Consider the following 23,432-nt stretch of genomic DNA (forward strand, 5'->3'; position numbering starts at 1 on the left):
TGAGAAAGCTGTGGTCTCTGTATACACAATGGAATACTACTCAGCTATTAAGAATGATGAATTCACCTTTTTCATCTCATCTTGTAGTTTGAAGCAACTATGCCAAGTGAGATAAGCAAAAAAAAAAAAAAAAAAAAAGGAGGAATATGTCAGTGATCTTGCTCATTGACAGAAGTTGAGAAGTAAGAACAGAATGGGAAACACAAAGCAGAACTTAATTCAGAGGTGGGGGCCAGAAGGTGGTGACCCCAACAGAGCACACTCGGCAAAGTTCAGATCCCCAAATTCAAGCCCATAATCTCCACTTGCAGGAGAGAAGCTTCACTGAGCAGTGAAGCAGGGCTGCAAGTGTCTGTCTGTCTCTGTCTCTATCTTTTCTCCCTCTTCCCTTTTGATTTCTCTCTATGCAAGGAAAAAAAAAAGTCACAGAATGAATGTAGAAATTTTATCCTAGACCTAAAACATGATGTGGATATTGACTGTATAACATCACATTTGATGTTCTCCTCAAATGACAATATCCTACTTGAGTTGTCTCAAATTCAGAATATAGAAAGCAGTATAGATTTTCCCCCCAGCTATAGAACTTTAAAGTATCAATATGATTTATTTTATTCATCTCTTAATTAGGGGGGGACTAGCGGCTTATAGTAAATACAGTTGGTAAACATGGGTAAATTTTCTCAATTTCTGGCAAAATATTCTCACCCCCAACATGCCCCCTCCACCATCAGTCCTTTACTTGGGTGCAGTACTCCAAACCCAGTCTAAGTTCTGCTCTGTGTTCCCCCTGTAAGTGGAGATCATGGGCTTGAATTTGGGGATCGGAACTTTGCCGAGTGTGCTCCGTTGGGGTCACCACCTTCTGGCCCCCACCCTTTGAATTTTAAGTCTTTTTCCTCTGCCCTTTTCCTTAAGATATCATAAATAAAAAAGCAAACAAACAGAAAAGCAGACATACACATTGGATTTTTTCCTGTTTAGAAAACCCTAAAAACTCTTAATTAAAGATTGTAAGGACCCAGTCTTCTTTTTAAAAACCACATTTTGAGATATGAAATAGCCTGGACGGGTTATGTGATAAAACGTGGTAGAGTGATGATGAATTCCACACCCATTATTTCCCACTTTCAGTATTTCATTATTGCAGATTTTTACTTGGCACAGCTGGGAATCTATAAATTAATTCCTAGCACCACCATAAGCCAGAGTGGAGTATGGATTTGGTGAAAATAAACAAACAAAAAAACACATACAAATAAACAAAAAATGTTAAGAATTTCAAAAATAATAAAAATCCAACTAAACTATGAAATATCTCCATGAATTACTGTGCATACACACATTTTGGAAAGATCTAAGTATTAACAAACACACTCAATAAGATATTTAGCAAAATATTTGAATAGAGCATGCTTTTAAAATGACTTACATATTTAAAAATGTTACATTCTGCTATAGTGAAATTTTCTGTATAGCCTTAATTAAGGCTGTCTTAACTTAAGGTAGTTTTTAAAAAAAAACTTCTTTATTGGGGAATTAATGTTTTTACATTCAACAGTAAATACAATAGCTTATACATGCATTACATTCCCCCGTTTCCCATATAACAATACAACCTTCACTAGGTCCTCTGTCATCCTTCTTGGACCTGTATTCTCACCACCCCCCCCCCCCCCAGAGTCTTTTACTTTGGTGCAATACACCAAACTGATACTCTCTACGGCGAGACATTAAAGAAAAAATTAAAAGCTGGAAAGGAGAATCCAGGATTGTTTTATCCAGAGGATATAACACAGGTAGTTCATCCTAATGTGTGAGATTAGCTTTCTAAACCAAGGGCCAATAAAAAGCTAGACTACAAGAAGCTTAAGGACCAGCGTAAGGATCCCAGTTCGAGCTCCCAGCTCCCCACCTGCAGGGGAGTCGCTTCACAGGTGGTGAAGCAGGTCTGCAGGTGTCTGTCTTTCTCTCCGCCTGTCTGTCTTCCCCTCCTCTCTCCATTTCTCTCTGTCCCATCCAACAACAATGACATATGCAAAACTTAAGGTAGTTTTAAAGAATTCACATACTGAGTTTCCAAGTGAGTAACACACTGATTCTTTGACGTAGTTAAACTATTTGAAATAAGCTATTTGCTCCCTTTTTAAAAATACTTTTCTTCCTTTTTTTTTTCAATTCTACACCAGGACCCCATACAACTAGGTAGTGGAGTAGCTGGCTGAGCACACATATTAAAGTATATTTTTAAAGGAAATGGAAAGTTCCCAGAATTTTTAAACAACTTAAAAAATGATAAAGACCAAGTAATAAAATTTCAATTGGTTATAAAAGGATTAAGCTAGGCGGCCTACGTGCATATACTTTTTGGTTGAGAAAAAATAATAAACAAAGCCTTTCTCTACATGTTTTTTTAAGAGAATTTCATTTTTCACATGCAATCAAATTATCCATTAAAACACATTTCAATGATCAAACATCTCTGCAGTCGCGCTGTGGGCTGTTTATGGTGTGTCTAATGAACATTTGGGCTTTCAATTGCTTTTATGATTTTTTTTTTATAATTTTTTTTTCTCTTCTGATTTTTTTTCCTGCATCATCAAGGATCATCTGAGACTCAAACATAAAGGCGATCCTGCAATGAACATTTGGATTCTTGGCTCGGGGTCCTCAAAGTGCACGCTTGAAAAAAACGTTGAATGATGACATTCTACAATACTTCCTGCTGTGTAAGAGGATCTAAATCCCAGTATGAATTATTTGGGGGACGCTTTTTCTAGAAAAGGATAAGAAAATAATTAAAATGTTTCCACACAGATCAGGTGAAAAGTATGCAAGTACTAATTGGACCCCAAAGTCTGTACACCTGTATCTTTTATTTAGGTAACACAGACACCGGGAAACTGATATTCTCTACGGTGAGACATTAAAGAAAAAAATTACAAAGCTAGATTATGAGAAGCGTAAGGGCCGGCGTAAGGATCCCAGCTCGTGTCCCCGGCTCCCCACCTGCAGGGGTGTCACTTCACAGGCGGTGAAGCAGGTCTGCAGGTGTCTGTCTTTCTCTCCTCCTCTCTGTCTTCCCCTCCTCTCTCCATTTCTCTCTGTCCTATCCAACAACAACATAAATAACAACAACAATAGTAACTACAACAATAATAATAATAAAAAAAGGGCAAAAAAAGGGAAAATAAATTTAAAAAGAAAAGCTAGACTATATAAAACCCAATACTTAATTTCACAGAGCAAGAAAAGAAAACTACAATTTCAGGTGAAGTTTAATACTTTGTTTAAAAGTAATCTTCTGTTACAAATTGAAATTAGCTTTCCAGAAAAGAAAAAGAATGGAATCAAATATTTATTCATTGTTATTCACTATAAGAAATAGCAAAGACGTAGTGAAAAAGCAGGTCAGAAATTTCAATAGAAAATCTCTCTGTCTCTCTGTCTCTCTCTCTGTTTCTCTCTTTCTCCCAGAGCATCAGAGCATTGTTCGTCTCTGCTTATGGTGGTATGTTAAGTGTCCTCTAACACAACTTAAACTCTAAGATGTAACTTTCTTTGACACAGCATCTTTATCAAAGGTTGTACAATTTGATGAGTGAGAAGAAAACCAACTCGAAAGCCATTTATTGCTTAACTGTGAAGATCAACGCTTGCAATAAAAACAAAAGCTTTGTTTCCTTTCTCAGGGATCCTGCCTTCCTTTTCCTAGGGTAGGGTTTTGATAAACAAAACAAAACAAAAAACAACAACACTGTTCTTTGTGTTTTATTAGTTTGCTTTTTATCAAGTCTAACACACAATACCAGAATGTCCCAGGTACCAATTCACAGTTTAAGTCATCTCACAGAGGAGGGGGGGGTATAAGTAAACCACCACTCCCCCCCCCCCCCCCCCCCCCCGTCCTCTTCAGATCATGATAGTGTTAAGCCACCCCACAAGCAGTCCCTAAAAACTATTCTTCGGAGAAAACGTGGTAGAAATCAAGCTTTCTCGTTTCAATGGCAATATGCTTGAGAGACTGGTCCTGGAGTCAAAGACACTGTGGTGGTGCTAGGTACACGGAAGCTGTCTGGACCTCTCTCGCCTGCAGCCACAGGGACTCACAGAGTTTTGCCTGAGGCCAAATCTGCTCCTTGCTCCCAGGCCATCAGCTTTACCTCGCTGTCAGTTGCTCGCAGAGAAGCAAAAAAAAGTGTCACTCACATTCCTTATTGAAAACACTCAGGAGGAGAGCCTTGTTCTTGACACGTTCAAGTGTTCCATAGAAGGGTATATGTATCTGAGGGCCTCTTCAACTCTAAAATTCCATTTCTATGATTCCAAATGACTTATTATTGTTAACAAAAAAAAAAAAAAAAAAGACAAGCATTTTCACCAGGAAGATGATATGCTGCCAAAAAGTTGTGGAAATAGCACAGATCAATACATTTTATAGCCTTTTTCATGAATTCTAAGGGAAAGAAAATGATTCTGAAATAGCAATTCGCCCTGCCCATCAACCCCCCCAAAGCTATGTGCCTTCATCTTGCTCTTCCCGGGAGTCAGAGAACTTGAAACAGATGCTTATTTAAAAGCAAAATATGAGTTACTATTCAGCCTAGAACTTCTGCTGATCTCATTATGACTCTATATGTTGATAAATGCAAGGCCAAAGATTTAAGATACTTGAGGACTTAGATAAATGCAAGAGAAAGGTGAACTAGTCGTCCTGGAAATAAAAACAAAGAACTGTGCTGCGTTACTTTGAAAACATAGAAACTAGGAAATTATTCAATAAAATTAGTCTAACTACTTAAAAAAAAATTTATTGGGGGTCGGGAGGTGGTGCAGAGGGTTAAGCACATGTGGCGCAAAGCGCAAGGACCAGCTCAAGGATCCCGGTTCGAGCCCCCGGCTCCCCACCTGCAGGGGAGTCGTTTCACAGGCGGTGAAGCAGGTCTGCAGGCGTCTTGTCTTTCTCTCCCCCTCTCTGTCTTCCCCTCCTCTCTCCATTTCTCTCTGTCCTATCCAACAACGAACAACATCAACAATGGCAATAATAATAACCATAACAAGGGCAACAAAAGGGGGAAAAATGGCCTCCAGGAGCGGTGGATTCATGGTGCAGGCACCGAGCCCAGCAATAACCCTGGAGGAAAAAAAAAATTCATTTATTTATGTATTCCTTTTTGTTGCCCTTGTTGTTTTCTTGTTGTTGTTATTGATGTCGTCGTTGGACAGGACAGAGAGAAATGGAGAGAGATGGGGAAGGCAGAGAGGGGGAGAGAAAGACAGACACCTGCAGACCTGCTTCAGCATTTGTGAAGTGACTCCCCTGCAGGTGGGGAGCTGGGGACTCGAACTGGGATCCTTACACCTGTCCTTGTGCTTTGTGCCACCTGCACTTAACCCGCTGCGTTATCGCCCGGCTCCCTAGTCTAACTACTTTTTAAAAATAAAGAAGGGGTTACTATATGACAAAGAAGACGTGATATTTGACATCAATATTCATGTTCTCTGACAACTGCTTCTCTGAAGAAACATAATACTAAGTTAATATTAAGGTAGTATTAACAAATCTTAGTAGTACCCACAGTCTGAAAAAAATAAAAAAAGTAAGAGAAGGTATAGCTTTCTCATCTTTAGCTAAAACTCTTCTAAGTAGTTGGTAAGAGGTAGGGGTGTGTGTGTGTTACACACACACATTCTCTTTGAGACTGGAGCATACATCCTATTAAACACAACTATGGTCGTTCCATCCCCAAAATAGATTTGACACACAGAGAAAAACACAAGGTCAAGGTCACAGATCAGTAAGGAAGATCACCACCGAGCTGATGTAACAGCTGGCATTTGATCAGAGCTGCTGGGGTTTTCAGCACACTTACCAGCAGTCTACATTTACTCACAGGGTACATACTGTTTTTCAAATGTTCCCCTAACTTTAAAGACAAGAGCTTTTTATTAGAAATCACATTCTGCCAAAAAATGTTGGACTAATCGTAGAATAAGAGAAAAAAACAAGTGTGTTTCAGAACCACTGATTATCTGAGTCCATATATGTGTACTTGTCTGCTACAACTGGCTTTTCACGTATGAGAATTCTGAAACTGATTTAACTGGGAGCTTCCCAAGTCAACCAGGCTCCCTTCACATCGTCACACCTTTTTCCTAGATGAAATAAAAATTGTAAATTACTCAAAACACTGGTCTACTTTATCCCAAACACAATGGTCTTTTTTTTTTTTTCTATTATTTATTCATTTATTACTGGAGAGACACAGAGAAATTGAGAGGGGACGTCGAGAGGGAAAGAGATGAGAGAAAGAAAAAGAAAGAGAGAGAGACCTGCAGCTCAGATTCACCATTTGTGAAGCTTTTCCCCTGAAGCTGGGGACTAGGGGCTTGAACCCAAGTCCTTGTGCACTGTAGTGTGTGCACTCAACCAGATGTGCCACTGCCGCCCCCCCACCAAAGATCTTACTGCCATTATGAACTGCTTCAACCAGTAAAGTTGTAACAACATCCCCTTCCACGATAACTTCCAAGTAGCACATACAGGAAGTTTTGGCTATCATAAACAGCACCAAAAGTGATTCTTGACACAACAGTGCTTACAATCCAAATAAACATTTCACTTTAGCTGTTCAAAATAAATACTAAATTCACCTTAAATCAAATCAAGAGTCATGTGATGACTATTTTTGTTGAAGAATTCTGGTCCAGAAATAATTTTTAAGGAAGCACACTACCATTGTAATATATCTGTAATAAGAACACACTTCTGGTTAAATCAGAATTCCCTGCCACAGCTCTCTGTATCTGAAAATCATGCTACATGTATACATACATTGTCTCCACTATTAGTGCTCTGTTTTGCAAAATTATTTTTGATCACTTTAATAGGTCTGAATGAAATATTTTGATATACTGAAGACTAAGCATCACAGAAAACAAAACTTCAAGGGGCCAGGTGATGCGCACCTGGTGGAGCGCACACGTTAGCATGCACAAGGACCCAGGTCTGAGCCCCGAGTCCAGTCCAAACCTGCAGGGGGGAACTGTCGTATGCTTTACATTGGTTTGTCCTAGCCCTCCCCCTGCCAAGAGAATTGGATCAGTCCCGTTAATTTCGCGGGCCTGCTTGGCCCCGCCCCAAAGGAACCCCGGGAGAGGGTTCCTGACTTGAGAGTAAGAGAGTTCCAGAGTTTCAGAGTGCGAGAGTTCGAGAGTTCCTGAGTTCGAGAGTTTCAGGGTTTCAGAGTAAGAGAGAGTGCCAGAGAGACAGAGTTCCTGGGTTCCTGAGTTCCAGAGTAAGAGACGGCTCCTGAGTTCGAGAGTAAGGGAGAGTGCTTGTGCCGCCGCAAAGAGACAGCCGAGTTCTGTTTGGTGATTAGTTTGTCTTAGTTTGTGAATCGTTGTTCCTGAATAAAGAAATACAGCTGCCCTGCCCAGCCGTTGTCTCCGCGTCTCTGTTACCCGCCGTGAAGCAAGCCGGCCCCGCAAGAGCCTTACGAATTTTTAACAACAGGGAACGCTTTGCGAGCAGTGAAGCAGGGCTGCAGGTATCCCTGTCTACCTCTCCCCTCCTCTCCATTTCTGGCTGTCTCTATTCAATAAATCAATAAAGACAATAAAGAGGAAAAAAAAAAAAGAGAGAAAACAAGACTTTTACAAGGCAGAGTATGCCGAAATATTAGTAGACTCAAGTTCTCCATGATCGATGTCAGTACACCTCACTCTCTATCACAGTTTGCACATCAGACTTTTGATCACAAAAATCAATTAGCATTTGTAATTATTTCTAGTTTATACTACATCATTTCTACTTTGCCTTTTTCTTTAATTGAAGTATCCTTGCCCTGTAACATTGTAGAGGGTTCAGGTGCTTTTATTCATTTATTATTATTTTTTTTTTTACCAGAACACTGTTTAGTTCTGGCTTATGGTGGTGCGGGGAATTGAACCTGGGATATTGGAGCCTCAGGCATGAGAGCCTCTTTGCATAACCATTATGCTGTCTACCCTCCGTCCTAAGGTGCTTTTAATCACAACACCTTTGTCCTGATTTATAACCCCTCAGGCAGCCTCCACACAGAAACAGAATCCTTCACGTACTGTACTGTTGAATTCTAGGGAGAAGATTCCCTTATCAATGAACAGATAAGCTTTTTTGTCCATGTGCCGCCTGTGTAAAATTCTGCCTCACTGTGAATGGACCTTGAACTCTGACTTCATTTTCAGAAATGGTACCATATTGGCCTAGCACACAAAGATTTTTTTTTTTAGACTGAAAATTTCAGTCAATCGATCAGGGTCCCACCCATCCAAGTGACTAACAAACAAAAGTAAATAGATTAAAAAAAAAAAAGAACAAAAAATCCAAGACCACACTCAAAGTTATCCAAGAATTTCGATGCCTATAAGTGTTAACAACTAACATTAAACAAAGAGTTTTGCATTAGAAGATGAAGCTTCTGGGGTTGGCTACTGAGTCTACATGGCTCCATTTTTAGTGAAAAACTGTCACCCAGACTATTGTCTGACTTGTCTTTAGCCCATCTGCACATCTAATGAAATGGGGAAGGGAAGGGAAGGGGAGGGGAGGGGAGGGGAGGGGAGGGGAGGGGAGGGGAGGGGAGGGGAGGGAAGGGAAGGGGAGGGAAGGGAAGGGAAGGGAAGGGAAGGGAAGGGAAGGGAAGGTGGTAACTGCCTGGGCAGAGAAGGCTCACTTTTGCTGCTCTGGCACACTGAGATGACTGAAACAACTTCTCTCGTTCGCTATTAGTGATCCATCAGATAGGTGACACGCAAAACGGCACACAGATGATGATTCTTGTGTTTTGACAGTGACTTGTGCTCTCTGTCTACCTGAAACTAAAAAAACCAAAATATAAATAAATAAAAGCCTCTCCAGGGCAGTGAGACTGCACGTGTCTGACCATGGGCTGTCTTCCAAGGTATTTTTTATACGTTGGTAGTTTTTTGGACACAAGAGTTTTCATCATGGTTCGATTTCTGGCCCGCTCTCCAACAAACTGTTTGATCTCAGGCAAGTAAGCCAATTTTCATTGGTATTATTTGTTTATTTTAAAAGGCAATGTTTTAACACAGGAAATTACAAAAAAAGTTAAAAGATAATCATCATATGTACTTAGGGAGTCGGGGGGTAGCGCAGCGGGTTAAGCTCAGGTGGCAAAGCACAAGGACGGGCTTGTTGTGCAGATGTCCCCTCAGGCTAGTGCCAGTTCCCGCGAGAGTTAATCCGATATTCTCAGAGTGCCCTTCCCAACCAATCCTGTCCCGGCTCGTCACTCCTGGTTTTTGCCCTATAAAGCCCTTCTTCTTCCGCCCCTCTCTCTCTTGCCCGCTTTTCACTTCGGTGATTAGACGCAGGGAAGGTTGCTGTGCGAGGAGGCCATTTTGGCTACCTCCACGTGGCCCGAACTGCTGTGCTCTCACCCGACTCTGAGGTGTCCGCGCGAATAAAGAATTGTGTTCCCTCTCCACTCCGGATCTCCTCTCTCTCTCCTCCGCGTCGCAGCCGACACGGGCTAAGGATCCCGGTTCGAGCCCCGGATCCCCACCTGCAGGGGTGGGTCGCTTCACAAGTGGTGAAGCATGTTTGCAGGTGTCTATCTTTCTCTCTCCCTCTCCATCTTCCCCTCCACCCTCCATTTGTCTCTGTCCTATTCAACAACGATGACGACATCATTAACAACAACAACCAAAAAAAAAAAAAAAAAAAAACCAACAAGGGCAACAAAAGGGAAAACAAATAAATAAAAATTTAAAAAATAATAATAATCACATACTTAAACAACTTAAACGCTTTAAACTGTATGATAAAGATTAAGCTAGTCAAAGCTATTCTTAGGATGCTGTTTTTCATTTGAAACTGTACTTACTGAAGAGAATCAAGTTTGAGCTTTTGCTGTTTCATTCAATAAAAAAAATGTCCTACCAAAAAATGAGCTAACTCGAGTATGTAAAAATAATCAAAGGACTTCTTAAAGATCTCAAGATTAAAAAGCCATTCAACAAAAGAAATCTATCCAAGCACATGCTGAATGTAAGAATTCATAAGCCATGACCCTCCCTTTCCTTTATCTCATGCCATCTAGAAGCTGTAAGCTAGTATGAACATGAAAAATTAAAGAAGGGAGTCGGGCGGTGGCCTGAAGCACAAGGACCAGCAGAAGGATCCTGGTTCGAGCCCCAGGCTCCCCACCTGCAGGGGAGTCGCTTCACAGGTGGTGAAGCAGGTCTGCAGGTGTCTGTCTTTCTCTCCTCCCTCTGTCTTCCTCTCTTCTCTCCATTTCTCTCTGTCCTATCCAACGACAGCAACAATAACAACAACAATAATAACTACAGCAACAAGGGCAACAAAAGGGAAAATAATTCAGTAAATATAAAAAAATAAAAATAAAAAATAAAGAAATCCACTACTTTGACCAGAACCGAAGAGGGAGTTTCCAGTTCTTCCCTGGCTTAGTAGAATAGTATTAAAACTAAAGAATGTTTATCAGGTTTGAGTATATGCTAAGAACTCCCGTGCTGCCAGAAACTAACAACTTCAATGCAGGATAATAATTAGAAAATGCAGTTTTTAAATATGCGCATTAAATGTTCTCTACTACGTATCAAAAATAAGACAAATCTTACTGTATTTCAAAAGCTACCGAGGCATTTGTTTTAAAGATATCATACTAGCAAATCAAATTTCCTTTATGTCTATCATTATACATCTTTTTGTTTGTCTTGCAGATTTGTACTAAAAACTTACCAGAAATGTGATTTTATAGGGCTTGCATAAAATAGGCAGAGTAGTCAACTTTTATGAAGAGAAGCCCAGTCCCGACCATCTCTCTGAAGTATGCTTCAAAAGCTAAACACCCGGGAGTCGGGCGGTGGCGCAGTGGGTTAAGTGCACGTGGCGCAAAGCGCAAGGACCGGCTCAAGGATCCCGGTTCGAGCCCCCGGCTCCCCACCTGCAGGGGAGTCGCTTCACGGGTGGTGAAGCAGGTCTGCAGGTGTCTATCTTTCTCTCCCCTCTCTCTCTGTCTTCCCCTCCTCTCTCCATTTCTCTCTGTCCTAGCCAACAACAAAGCAACGTCAACAATGGCAATAATAATAATAACCGCAACAAGGCTGCAACAACTAGGGCAACAAAAAGGGGGAAAAAAAACCAAACAAAACAAAAGCTACACACCCAATAGGGTCACCACACGCGAAGGTGCTAGGGAACAGTTACAACGTCTTACCCAACCAGTCACCCCTTTCAGTGTTCATAACCTCGTATGCTGACTTCAGCTCTTTATTTCTGAAAAATCTCTCTAGTGACCACGGGTTGTCTTGCAGTGCGATATCTTTTGGAAACCAAGAGTTTCAGTCATGGTTTAATTTCTGGCCTCTCCTCATTCCAACTGTTGGATCTTGGGTTCGTAAGCTACTTTGAATAGTTTTTTTTTTTTTTAAATGCAGTATTTTAAAACCACAGGAATTGACTTTTAGTAGTTTTCTTGGGAGCCGGGAGATAGCTCACCTGGTACAGTGTACACTTTACCACGTGTCAGGACCTGGGTTCGAGTCTCAGCACACCACAGGAGCACTAGGCATAAAGAAAACTTCACAAATAGTGGAGTAAGGATGCAGCGTCTCGACTCCTCTTTCTTTGTGCTGCTGAAACGAAAGAAAAACGTGTTCAGACTGGTGGGATCACTCGGGCATATAAATCGCCCCCCTCCCACCACAGCAAAATAAAATAAAATAAGGCAAGTTTCATTTTCACTGCATACACCCCCTATACCTGTTTCAAAGAGACATTGGTGAGGTAAGTGTAACTGGCGCTGTTCAAATGTGCGAGCACACTGCCTGGGCAGAGAACACCCATCTGCTTGGCAGCGGTGAGCACGTTGAGAACCGCTCACATAGCTGCACCACTGCAGAGTCTAAGATTCTCCCCTGTACCGTCTCCCACTCAGTAGGATCACTAAAACAACCGCGGAAAACAAGGATAAGCCTTCCATTACCCGTCAGACAATAGAAATAGATGTCAGGGCTGGGTGGTCGTGCAGCACCTAGTTCAACCCACACATCACGGTGTGCAAGGACCTGGGTGTGGACCCCCTGCTCCCCACCTGCAGGAGGAAAGCGTCACAAGTGGTGAAGCAGGTTTGCAGGTATCTCGCTTTCTCTCTCCCTTCCCAATTTCTTTCTGTCCCATCGAGTACAATGGAAAGGAAAAGAAAAAGGAAAGGAAGGCGGGAAGAAAGAACAAGGCCAGTGGGAGTGGTGGATTTGTAGTGCTGGCACTGAGCCCCAGTGGAAAACCTGGTGGCGATAAATATTCAATAAAGAAAAAGAAATAAGGGGGGGGGGGATGTGGTGGCGTACCTGGTTGAGTGCAAGAACCCAGGTTCGAGCCCTCGGTTCCCACCTGCAGGGGGAAAGAAAGCTTCACAAGTGGTGAAGCAGGGCTGCAGGTGTCTCTCTCTCTCTCTCTCTCTCTCTCTCTATCCCCCCATCCTTCTCAATTTCTGACTGTCTCTATCCAACAAATAAAAATTAAAAAAAAAATTAAATTAAAAAAAAAGAAATAGGTGACATATTCCACTAAAGTTTCTTTACTTGCAACCAAAAAAATAATACAGTCTCATATCTCTGAAGAACATAGATGCTAAGATCCGAAACAAATTCCTAGTAACCAGACTATAGCAGTACATCAAAAAAGTTAAGGCACCACAACCAAGTGCGATTTCCCCTAGGGATGCAAGGCTGACTCAGTATACACATGGCAACAAATGGTGATTCACCACATCAACTCAAAGCCACATGGTCATCTCAACCGATGCAGAGAAAGCCTTTCACAGGACCTGGTATCCTTTCCTGATGGGGCCTGACAGGACATTCCTACAAATAGCAGAATCTCTACACAGCCATCTAATCGCACTTAGTGGAGAAAAACTCTTAGATCACGTGCAAGACAGGTCTGCCCTATTCAACATAGTCTTGGAAATGCTTACCCACAGCAATCAGACAAGAGAATGAGATCAAAGGGATACAGATGGGAAGAGAAGAAGTCAAACTGTCACTATTCACAGAAGATATAATGGCATAACACAGAAAATCCAAAAGAATCCAATAGGAAAGTCCTGGAAATTATCAAGCCAGATAGTAATATATCAGGTTATAAAACTCAACGTACAAAATTCAGTGGCATTCCTCCATGCAAACACCAAACCAGAAGAAAAAAAATCCACTCCATTCACTATACCAGCAAAAACAATCAAATATCTAGAGATAAACCTAACAAAGGAAGTGAAAGACCTTTTTACTAAAAACGATGAGACACTTCCCAAGGAAAGAGAGAAAGATACAAAGAAATGGAAAGTCATCCCATGCTCCTGGATTGGAAGAGTTAACATGGTCAAAATGACTATTTGGCTCTCAGTCATATAGATGTAATCAAGTCCTTCCTTATCAAGGTTCCCCCCTTCCTTATCAAGGTCCCCCCCTTCCTTATCAAGGTCCCCCCCCCCAAGTTTCTTCAAGGGAGCACAAGGAAAGATTCTGGTCTGTGTGTCCGTTTTGGGTCCAGTATCCAGCCATTTTGGTTACAGTGGCTCCGTAGCATGTTTCGAGGTCAGGAAGCATTATGCCTCTATTCTTTTTTTTTTTTTTAATTAAAAAAAAATTTTTTTTTTATGTATTCCCTTTTGTTGCCCTTGTTGTTTTATTGTTGTAGTTATTATTATTGTTGTTGTCGTCGTTGTTGGATAGGACAGAGAGAAATGGAGAGAGGAGGGGAAGACAGAGAGGGGGAGTGAAAGACAGACACCTGCAGACCTGCTTCACCGCCTGGGAAGCGACTCCCCTGCAGGTGGGGAGCCGGGGTTCGAACCGGGATCCTTACGCCGGTCCTTGTGCTTTGCGCCACCTGCGCGTAACCCGCTGCGCTACAGCCCGACTCCCTCTGCCTCTTCTTGCTCTTTTCCTTTAGGACTCCTGTGGCTATCTGCGTGTTTTCTGCGTGCAGATAATAAGTATAATGCTTAATAAAGCATAATCAAAATGGCTGGGTACTGGACCCCAAACAGTCAGACAGACCAGTAGAACAGAATCAAGAGTCTAGAGATCAGTCCCACACACCTACAGTCAACTAATTTATTTATTTATTTATTTTTGGTCAGGAGAGCCCAAAACATCAAATGGAAAAAGGAGAGCCTATTCACACCAGATGGTGTTGGGAAAATTGGGCTGTAATACGCAGAAGAATGAAACTGGACCGCCAAATTTCTATACAGAAGTTGACACTGCACGGATCAAAGATTCCGGAGACAGACTAGACACTTTCAAATATTTAGAGAAAAACACAGGCAGAACTCTCTTCCATGTACATTTCTGCAACATCACCGAGTCACATCCAATTGCAAAGGAAACAAAAGGACCACATCCAACTCAAAAGCTTCTGCACAGCAAAGGGAATCACCCCCACAACAAAGAGGGCCCCTGCGGACCCCCCACCCATGCAGTGGGAGAGAGAAGTCTTCATGTGGCAAACATCAGACAGAGGACTGATAACTAAAATAACACAATCGGCTCACCCAACTCAACAATAAACAGACAACCCCAGTGAAAAATGAGGGAAGATATGGGTAGCATCTTCAAAGGAGATGTAAAGGGCCGACAAACATACAAAAAAAAAAAAAAAAAAAAAACGCTTAAAGTCACTGATGATCAGGGAAATACAAATAAAAACAACAATGAGAATTACACCTGTGAGAATGTCATGTATCAGAAAAGACAGAACTGCCAACTGTTGAAGTGGTGGTGGGGGGAGACTCTCCTACATTGCTGGAAGAGATGTGTTAGGCCAACCCCTATGGAAACCAGTCTAGAGTCATCAGAACTCTAGAAATGGGCCTGCCATAGGGCCCAGAAATCTCTCTCCTAGGGACTTACCCAGGGAAAACAAAAACTTGTATCCAAAAAGACCCATGTCCACCAACGTTCACGGCAACCCAGTTTGTAATAGCCCAAACTTGGAAGCAACACAGTTGGCCGACCACAGATGAATGGCTAAGAAAGTTGTACATAAACACAACGGAGCACTATTTAGCCATTAAAAACGATGAGGTCAAGGCTAGGCGGTGGCACGCCTGGTTGAGCGCACATGTTATAATATGCAAGGACCCGGGTTTGAGCCCCCGGTCCCCACCTGCAGGGGGAAAGCTTTACGAGTGGTAAAGCCACACTACGGGCATCTCTCTGTCTCTCTCTTTCTTTATCTCTCCCTTCCCTCTCGATTTCTGGCTGTCACTATCAAATTAAAAAAAAAAAAAAGATAATTTAAAAAATTAAAATAACAACAGAAAATGATGAGGTAATCTCTGCAGTAGAGTGGTCAGAACCTGAAAGGCATGATGGTGAACGAGACAAGCAGAAAGAGAAAGACCAATACCAGATGATCTCGTTTACAGGTGGAAGTTAAGAACAAAGAGCAGTAAGAGTCAACATAAGCTGAGACTCGGAGAGGGTATGGGATGCATTGGATCGACCTTCTCGTGGTGCATCCCGTGAGTCCCCATTCATTGGGGAAACTGACGATCCTTCCTAGCCGACTGAATCCACATGGATCCCAGTCACTTTCAAAGCCAGCAACAAGCAGCTTTACATCAGGCTCAACCTGACGCTGTTGACTGGCTACGGAAGAAGGGCAAACGCTAGAAGAAGAAGAAGGAAAAGGAGAGGGTGTGGCATGTAGCAGATGGCACCAAAGCAAAGGACTGGGTTGGGAAGGGAAAGGACAGGATGAACAGACACTGGGGTCCTGTTGGGAAAAGAGATTGTGCTATAGTGCTATAGGTTAAAGACTACACTGTAAACCACTAACCCCCCAATTAGAAAGAAAGCAAAGGAAGGCCTTGTCTATCACTTTCAGTATAATATAATGTTTTCTAAATACTTGATTAGCATTCACATTCTCCAAGGCATATTGAATCGAGACTGATTTTGATGTCCAAATTATGGTAGTCATTTCCTCTTTCTCTAGATCTTTTTCCAAGATCCTGTTCGCTGACTCAATTAGACCAATTAACCTCTCTCGGGGTTTCCAACGCAGAGAGTGAAATTTTTCACTCTGGCAGCAGGGTGGGGTTTGCTTTAATGAGGTCACATTTCAAAGATCAGTAGAAAAAGGAGTTAGCTTGCTGAGGTAAGAGACTGAAACAGGCACAAGAGAGAAGCAGAGCTCTTGCTCAGACAGGGAGCTGCTGAATGGCTTTCCAGTTTCAAGGAGGTGTGATGCATGAACCAGTGGGTTCCTCCATGAACTGACCACACACTTCCTTGGAGCTGAGCTTTGCAGAGTGGGATTCTCTGCTATAAAATCCTAACACGTTAAGCTACCGTAGTGGCAATATATAGAACAGACCTTAATCCGTAGTTCTAAAGACTCTTGTGACTATAAACTCTGTTTCCTCCTTTTCCCTGAAAATTATGCCTCATGAATGGGTCCAAGTGTGATACAGATCACCTGTTTCTAAACAAGGAGAAGTTAGGAACAAATATGATGTCCAAGGTCATACCTAAAGAGTCTGGAGGGGCAGAGTCAGTAACTATTTCTCATGTCTTATTCCCAGGAGCCCAAACTAACCAATAAACCAGCTGCCTCCCCTGATGAAACTAAAGCATGGCAATTACCCAAACTGTGTGGGAAACATTGACCAAAACAGGGGTTAATTGGACATTGGTTGTTTTAATTCCATAATCAGCTCTTTCCCTGAGCTACCCTGGGAATGAATAACATATCTTTTGCAGGAATGGGAAGAAGGCCAGCACAGGCCATCTGGCCGAACGTGTCCCTTAGTCAAGTTATCCCTGCAGCTGTGTGAAACTGACTGCAGTTGAAGAACTTCACAGCTGACTCCATCACTGTCCGTCTACTTGAATACATTTAGGAAGTAGCCCCATCTTTAGTTTCGTATTAGCCAAGCAGTTTAATTGACACTGAAGAGATTGAACCTACATGAGCATACAGATGGGGGGAGGGGGAAGGTAAAGAAAAAGAAGCCTGATGTTTTCTGACATAAAAAAAAAAAAAAAAAATCTTGGGAGTCGGGCTGTAGCGCAGCAGGTTAAGCACATGTGGCGCCAAGCGCAAGGACCGGCTCAAGGATCCCGGTTCGAGCCCCCGGTTCCCCATCTGCAGGGGAGTCGCTTCACAGGTGGTGAAGCAGGTCTGCAGGTGTCTATCTTTCTCTCCCCCTCTGTCTTCCCCCTCCTCTCTCCATTTCTCTCTGTCCTATCCAACAATGACGACATAAAGAACTACAACAATAAAATAAGGGCAACAAAAGGGAATAAATAAATAAAATAAATATTTAAAAAAATATATTATTAAAGAGTGACTATTCCAAGACCAAGACTATTCCAAGACCAAGACTAAACCAAGACCAATAGAAAAGAAAGCTTTTTTTTTAAAAAAGTTATGCTGTAGAGTGAAACAAAATTTCGGTCTTTCAATCAAGGAAAGAAAAGAACAGTCAGTCAGTCAATTTCCTCGTCCATTCACCTTCTTCCACTTTAAAACTTTGCTAAGGTGACAAGCAGCCTGGCGATGATATTCAGGAGCACGTCCTCAGATCTGAGCTCATCCGTGATGTGGATGCGGGCTCCAGTCAAGAGTGAGCTCACAGCCGCAGGAGACAGTTAAGAGGCGCTGGAGTGCCACAGCCTGCCTTTCCTTCTCCTCCCTACTCCAGTCCTGCCTCTGTTCTCACGCTCCTCTCATACGGCTCACCCTTTTCCCATATTTTTAAATTCCTTTTTTAAATGCTATATTTATTGTTATTATGTACACAGAGGGGTGGCAGGGGGTACTGGGGGGGGGAAGAGACTAGGAGATCAAGAGAGAAAGGCCAGAGTACTTACTCAGTCCTGGCTTATGGTGGTACCAGGGATTGGACCTGGGACCTCTGGGCTTCCTGGTAGGTACTCTGTGCTGAAAGCTGACACTCTGCCTTATCTCCCCCGACTCTTTCATCCTACATCTTAAACTCCTGCTAACTTCTGTCTGTCTTATTCATGACTTCTGCTGGAATTCGGAACCATCAACTCTCCTGGCAGGAAGGGCATTCTCCATATGATGGGATCTGCGGGTCTGATTAGGGGAGATTCAGCCCTAGATGATGAATCTGGATCGAGATCTACTGCCGGACTAGCTTTGCGGGCGGGAGACAGACGACCAGGGATTCATGGCTGAGTTGGGCAGCAGTATCTCTTTATTCATGTGGAACGCAGCACAATCTAAGCCATCTCTAATCACAATCCTGTCCTTGTATATACTCGCCAAGTAGGGTGGAAACAGGATGTGACATAGTGAGGGTGGAGTGAAAAAAGACTGGTGGAAATCAGGGTGTGACTAGGAGAGGGGGCGGAGCAAAAAGACATGGGGAACCAGGGGGGATTAAACCAGTGCCCTGCAGGCAGGGCGGTGCTTAGTTAACAGTGGTTCTGTCAATAGAATACAGGGTTAAGCAGGGGGGATTAAACCAATGAAACAGAAGGGGTTTTAGAAGCAGAATTAGAAGCAGACCAACAGTCAACAGTCTACGGCCATGGTAACAACAGGATGAACAGAAAGTAAGCTTAGAGGGAATATTTTAATCTAATACTCAGTCTAGGTATTCCACTGGACTGTCAGAAAAGTCATGACACATTCCTGCATAGAAAAGCATAGAAACAAAAATACAGTATGACTTTTCCAACAACCCTGCATTAGTAAGAAGGAGGTAGGGCCCAGGGCAGTGAGCTATAATTGGAACCAGACAAGAGGTGATGAAATCCTAAAGGAGATGCTGGTATCAAGCCCATGTGTGGACCTGAAAGAGGAGATGCTAAGTGAAAGCTTGCACAAAGGGGTGAGGAGATGGGTTACGCTGACCTTGAAAGCAGACAAGATGGTTCTAGGTCAAAAACACCAGATTAGGGGGTCTTGATTCAGTTAACTTGTACCGTCTCTAGTAAAACAGGCCACCATTTCTAATGGGAAAATGGGTATGACTTCTACCAGTGAGCAGTGTGACAACTGGATAAAGTTGGGTGCGAAAGAGTTACTTATCCAGGGACAGGCAAGGCTGGCTTGAGCGAAAGGATCCGGGTGCTTCTCTTTCTTTCTTTGCTGTGGTAAACACCTGTTTCCAACTCTTTTTAAATATTGGCAGTTCCTGCTCCTGGGTTACAGTCTTAGCTCAAAATGTTTTAACAAAAATTGCCCAAAGGAGTTAAAAAAACAAAAAACAACTGTTTTATGGAGGAATAAGGAAATGAAATGAAGCAGAGGCAGAAAGCCCCACTGTCACAGTTGTGTAACAATTCCTTCCTGCCGACCATACAGAATACCTTTTCCACAGGCTGGGGGTATGGCTGAACCAGCCAACGTCCATGTCAAACACAGGAGAATTAAAGAACTCCTTCCTTCTCAACCTCCAAAATAAATAATCCTGACCCATACTTGAGGGGAAAAAGAGGAAGATGACCAGAGGGTTTTGAACACCAGGACCCAGATATTTTTGTGACCAGGTACTTTTTTTTTTTTTTTTGCACCATCACTAAGAGGAAAGAGAATCTGGAGAACACCTGAGTCAAGTAAGGCTCTGTTTCCCTTATAGGAGAGGGAAAAAGGAAAGACATGGGGTGACAGGTGTCCTTGCAACTAACAAAAGAAATGAAAGCAGGGCCTTAGAAGTGGGCGTAAAGCATCTTTGTCCTAATGGCCCACGTGCTTCTCTGCTATATGCCTCTTGTTTTCCTGATTAAAAGTTTAAAATATCAGGGCAAAAATAAGACCTCATATAGGATACTCAGGGAGAGGTGGGGTGGTGGAGGTGTAGGGGGAAGCCTTTAACAATGGCTAAAATTCACTAATTTGAGTGTTATAGAAAAAGGTCATGGGGGGGCCGGGTGGTGACGCACATGTTACAATGCACAGGGACCCAGGTTCGAGCCTCCAGTCCCCACCTGCAGGGGGAAAAGCTTCATGAGTGGCGAAGCAGTGCTGCAGGTGTCTCTCTGTCTCTCTTCCTCTCTATCCCCCCTTGACTTCTGGCTGTCTCTATCCAATAAATAAGTAAAGATAATTAAAAAAATTATAAAAAAGAAAAAAAAGTCATGGGACATATACTCAATGGAGTACTGTAACTCACCAGTTTTGTTTTGTTTTTTAAAGACAATAATGTATCCTCAGAGCGAACTGGCAGTGACTATGATTAGTGAAGTAAGTAAGGAAGCGAAGGACAACTAGGGGATGATGATACTCATAACTAGACCAGAGAATTAAAGCACAGGAACTGGAAAAAAGAATAATACACACACACGCACATTCAACCAGTATCTCTGGCCTTGGGAGAACTATGGTGATTCCTGTTGGAGGCATGGAGCTTTGGTGTTGGGAGTGGGACAGAATTATACCCCTACTACCTTATAATTTTGTAAATCAGTAATAAACATATGACTTAAAAAGGAAGAATGATTCAAAGTGGAAACCACTCTACTATATTAAAAACACCTATAGAGTTCACACACAAAAAGTCCACAAATGGGCGATACGTTTGTGCTCCATTTTTTTAATTTAAGAAGTCGAGACATTACGAAGTGGAACTGTTGGAGATCTTCTGAATAAAATGACTAGGTGGAGTTATGCATAACCAGTAATGTGGAAGAACCACATTAGACGTGAAGACAAGTGGATCGGAAAAAAAGAGCTAAGAATGTACCTTACAGCTCCTCTCTCAATGTGATCAAGACAATAGTTATAAGGTAGATGACAGAGGGAGTCAGGCTGTGGCACACCTGCTTAAGTGCTGCCATTCCAGTGTGCAAAGACGCAGGTTCAAGCCCCTGGTGTCCACCTGCAGGGGGAAGGCATCAAGAGTAGCAAAGCAGGGCTGCAGGTGTCTCTCTGTCTCTCCTCCAATTTCTCTGTCTCTGCCAATAAATACATAAATATTTTTATGATAATTAAACAATTTTTAAAAATCTATTTATTTTAAATAGAGACAGAAATTGTGAGAAGAGGGGAAGTAGCACGGGAAAGAGACAGAGAGACACCTGCAGCCCTGCTTCACCAGTCGTGAAGCTTCCCCCTGCAGGTGGGGACCAGAGGCTTGAACCCGGATCCTTGCGCACTGTTCATGTATGCGTTTAACCAGGTGCGCCACCGCATGGTCCCAATAAATAAATATTTTTAAATAATAGTTGACAGGAGTCAAAAGGCATTAACTAGATTATGGATGAGAAGAGATAAAAATCGCTAGAAGGCCCATTGCAGCTGCCTTGCCCCCACCATCATCAACCAAAGTTCATTCCAAAGAGAAGCTGCTTTTGCTGAGAGCCTATAAAATCAAGAAAGCACCCACCCCCATATAGACCACCGAGAAACAAGTCACAATAGGGAGACAGAAGATTCCCACAAATCAGCAAATACACAGGAGTGAGGCGAGGCCTCCAGAGCAGACTTTCAGTTTTCAATAAGCTCAAAACATTAAAAACATTAAATGGAACATTTAAAAAAAAACCAAAACACCATAAATAAAACAACATATGAATCAACCTCCAAAAATAAAAGGGGAAAACATATACCAGGTGAGTGAATAGCTGAAAACTTCCCCTAATTTAATGAAGGGGAAGTTTCCAACCAAAGATACTCCATCCTGTTGAACTCTTCTTTAGACTGATGGAGTTTTACAGACTAGCAAAAACTAAAAGGAATCATCACACTAAGCCTATCCTCTAAGAAGTTCGAAATGCACTCATAAAAGCAAACCAAAATGATAACAAAAACGACATAACACCTAGTACCTATATAACTATAATCATTTGTGTCTGGGTATGAGTTTACTACTACTACTACACTGGGTTTTGTTTCTAATCAGTGCACTGCTCAGCTCTGGCTTAAGGAGGTGCCAGGGATCAGACCTGGGACCTGCAAGGCTAAGGCAGGAGAGTCTGTTTGCATAACCATTATGCGATCTCCCCTGACTCTAGACTAGAAATCAAGCTGGTCTGCCTCTCTTACATTCTCTACATTACAGTCAATATGCTTGGTAAAGGATACACTCCCTAGGCTAAAACCCCATAATGCTTTCTTGTTACATTTCAAATGAAGTCTGAATTCCTCTCTTTGGCCTACATGATCTTGTATAAGCTGGTCGCAGTGAATCTCTCCAGTCTTAACTTAATTTAGCTCCTCACTCACTACCTGCTACTCAGGTGCTAGCCACCACCCCCCCAAAAGTAGTAAGAACCACAAATGTATTTTACATTTTCTGGCAATCTTATGTTTATATTATAAAAGGGTAAAATCAATATATAATCTAAGTAACATTCAAAATATATCAAGATGGATAAACATATTACGCAATGAATATAAAATCAACATAGAATTTTGAAAATATTTTACATCCTTTGAATCATACTAAGTGTTGTCAATTGTTATGTTTCTCAGTTAGCACACATCTCAGGCAGGTTTATCTCATGGTCACTTTACTGAACAGCATAACCATGATTACAGAGGCTTCCTTGATTCCCTGAATAGGATGTCTGCCTCCCTCTTCCTGAAGGCTATTACAGGTCCTTCTCAAAGTTGTTGCATGACATTCCTTAGCATGAAAGTCACCTCTTCAGATAAGATGTTCCCACTAATCTTATTCCCCCACTATTCCACAGAAGAGAATCTAGAAGATTGTAATTGTCACAGGAATTCAGATTGTAGTTTTTTGTTTTGCTTATCCTACTTAGAGCATGCCCACTGCCTGTTTTACAGCACTACACTGGAATTAACGCTCCGTGTGAACCAAGATTAATTGTATTCTATTTGCCACAGGTACACTGGTGATATTGACTGTCTCCTCTTCTCCATAATGGATACCTATATGTATTCTTAATTATTCTGACAACTGACAGCAAAGAAAATACATAATTGAAACTTTTTTTTTTCTTTTATCAGCTCTGGCATATGGTGGTACTGTGGACTGAATCTGGGACTCAAGAATCTCAGGCATGGATGTCTGTTTGCGTAACTATTATGCTCTTTCCCCAGCCCAATTCAATTATTTAAACTTATCACACAGGCCAAGTAAAGATGTTTACAAAGTATAACTTTGAGAAAATCTTCTGATTTTCAAGCAATACATTTTTATAAATATCAAAATAAATAATTTAAATTTAAATTCAATACACTATCTTGGCCTGGGAGGTGGTATACTGGATTCTTTTTAAAAATATATATCTTTATTTATCTGATAGAAACAGCCAGAAATTGAGCACAGGGGGGAGACACACACACACACACACACAGAGAGAGAGAGAGAGAGAGAGAGAGAGAGAGAAAGGGGTGCCTGCAGACCTGCTTCAGCGCTCGTAAAGTTTCTCCCCGGAAGGTTGGG

The 23,432-nt window shown here is 42.0% G+C and overlaps 1 protein-coding gene across 9 annotated transcripts in view; it reads right to left on the reverse strand.

Annotated features, from left to right (window-relative positions):
• The window catches only part of NRIP1 (nuclear receptor interacting protein 1), a 110,059-nt gene that overhangs the window by 13,854 nt on the left and 72,773 nt on the right, over window positions 1-23,432 (reverse strand). For 4 of the 9 annotated variants that reach the window (XM_060172150.1, XM_060172146.1, XM_060172148.1 and 1 more), the window contains one exon: window positions 11,531-11,664. The exons of 1 other annotated variant lie outside the window; for it this stretch is intronic. The gene's annotated coding sequence lies outside the window, so the exon portion shown is untranslated. Of the gene's footprint in view, window positions 1-11,530; window positions 11,668-23,432 lie in introns of all 9 variants that reach the window. 4 more of the 9 variants (XM_060172154.1, XM_060172147.1, XM_060172149.1 and 1 more) reach the window with 1 other exon arrangement.

This window comes from Erinaceus europaeus, chromosome 14, assembly GCF_950295315.1.
Source record: "Erinaceus europaeus chromosome 14, mEriEur2.1, whole genome shotgun sequence".
Lineage (NCBI taxonomy): Eukaryota > Metazoa > Chordata > Mammalia > Eulipotyphla > Erinaceidae > Erinaceus > Erinaceus europaeus.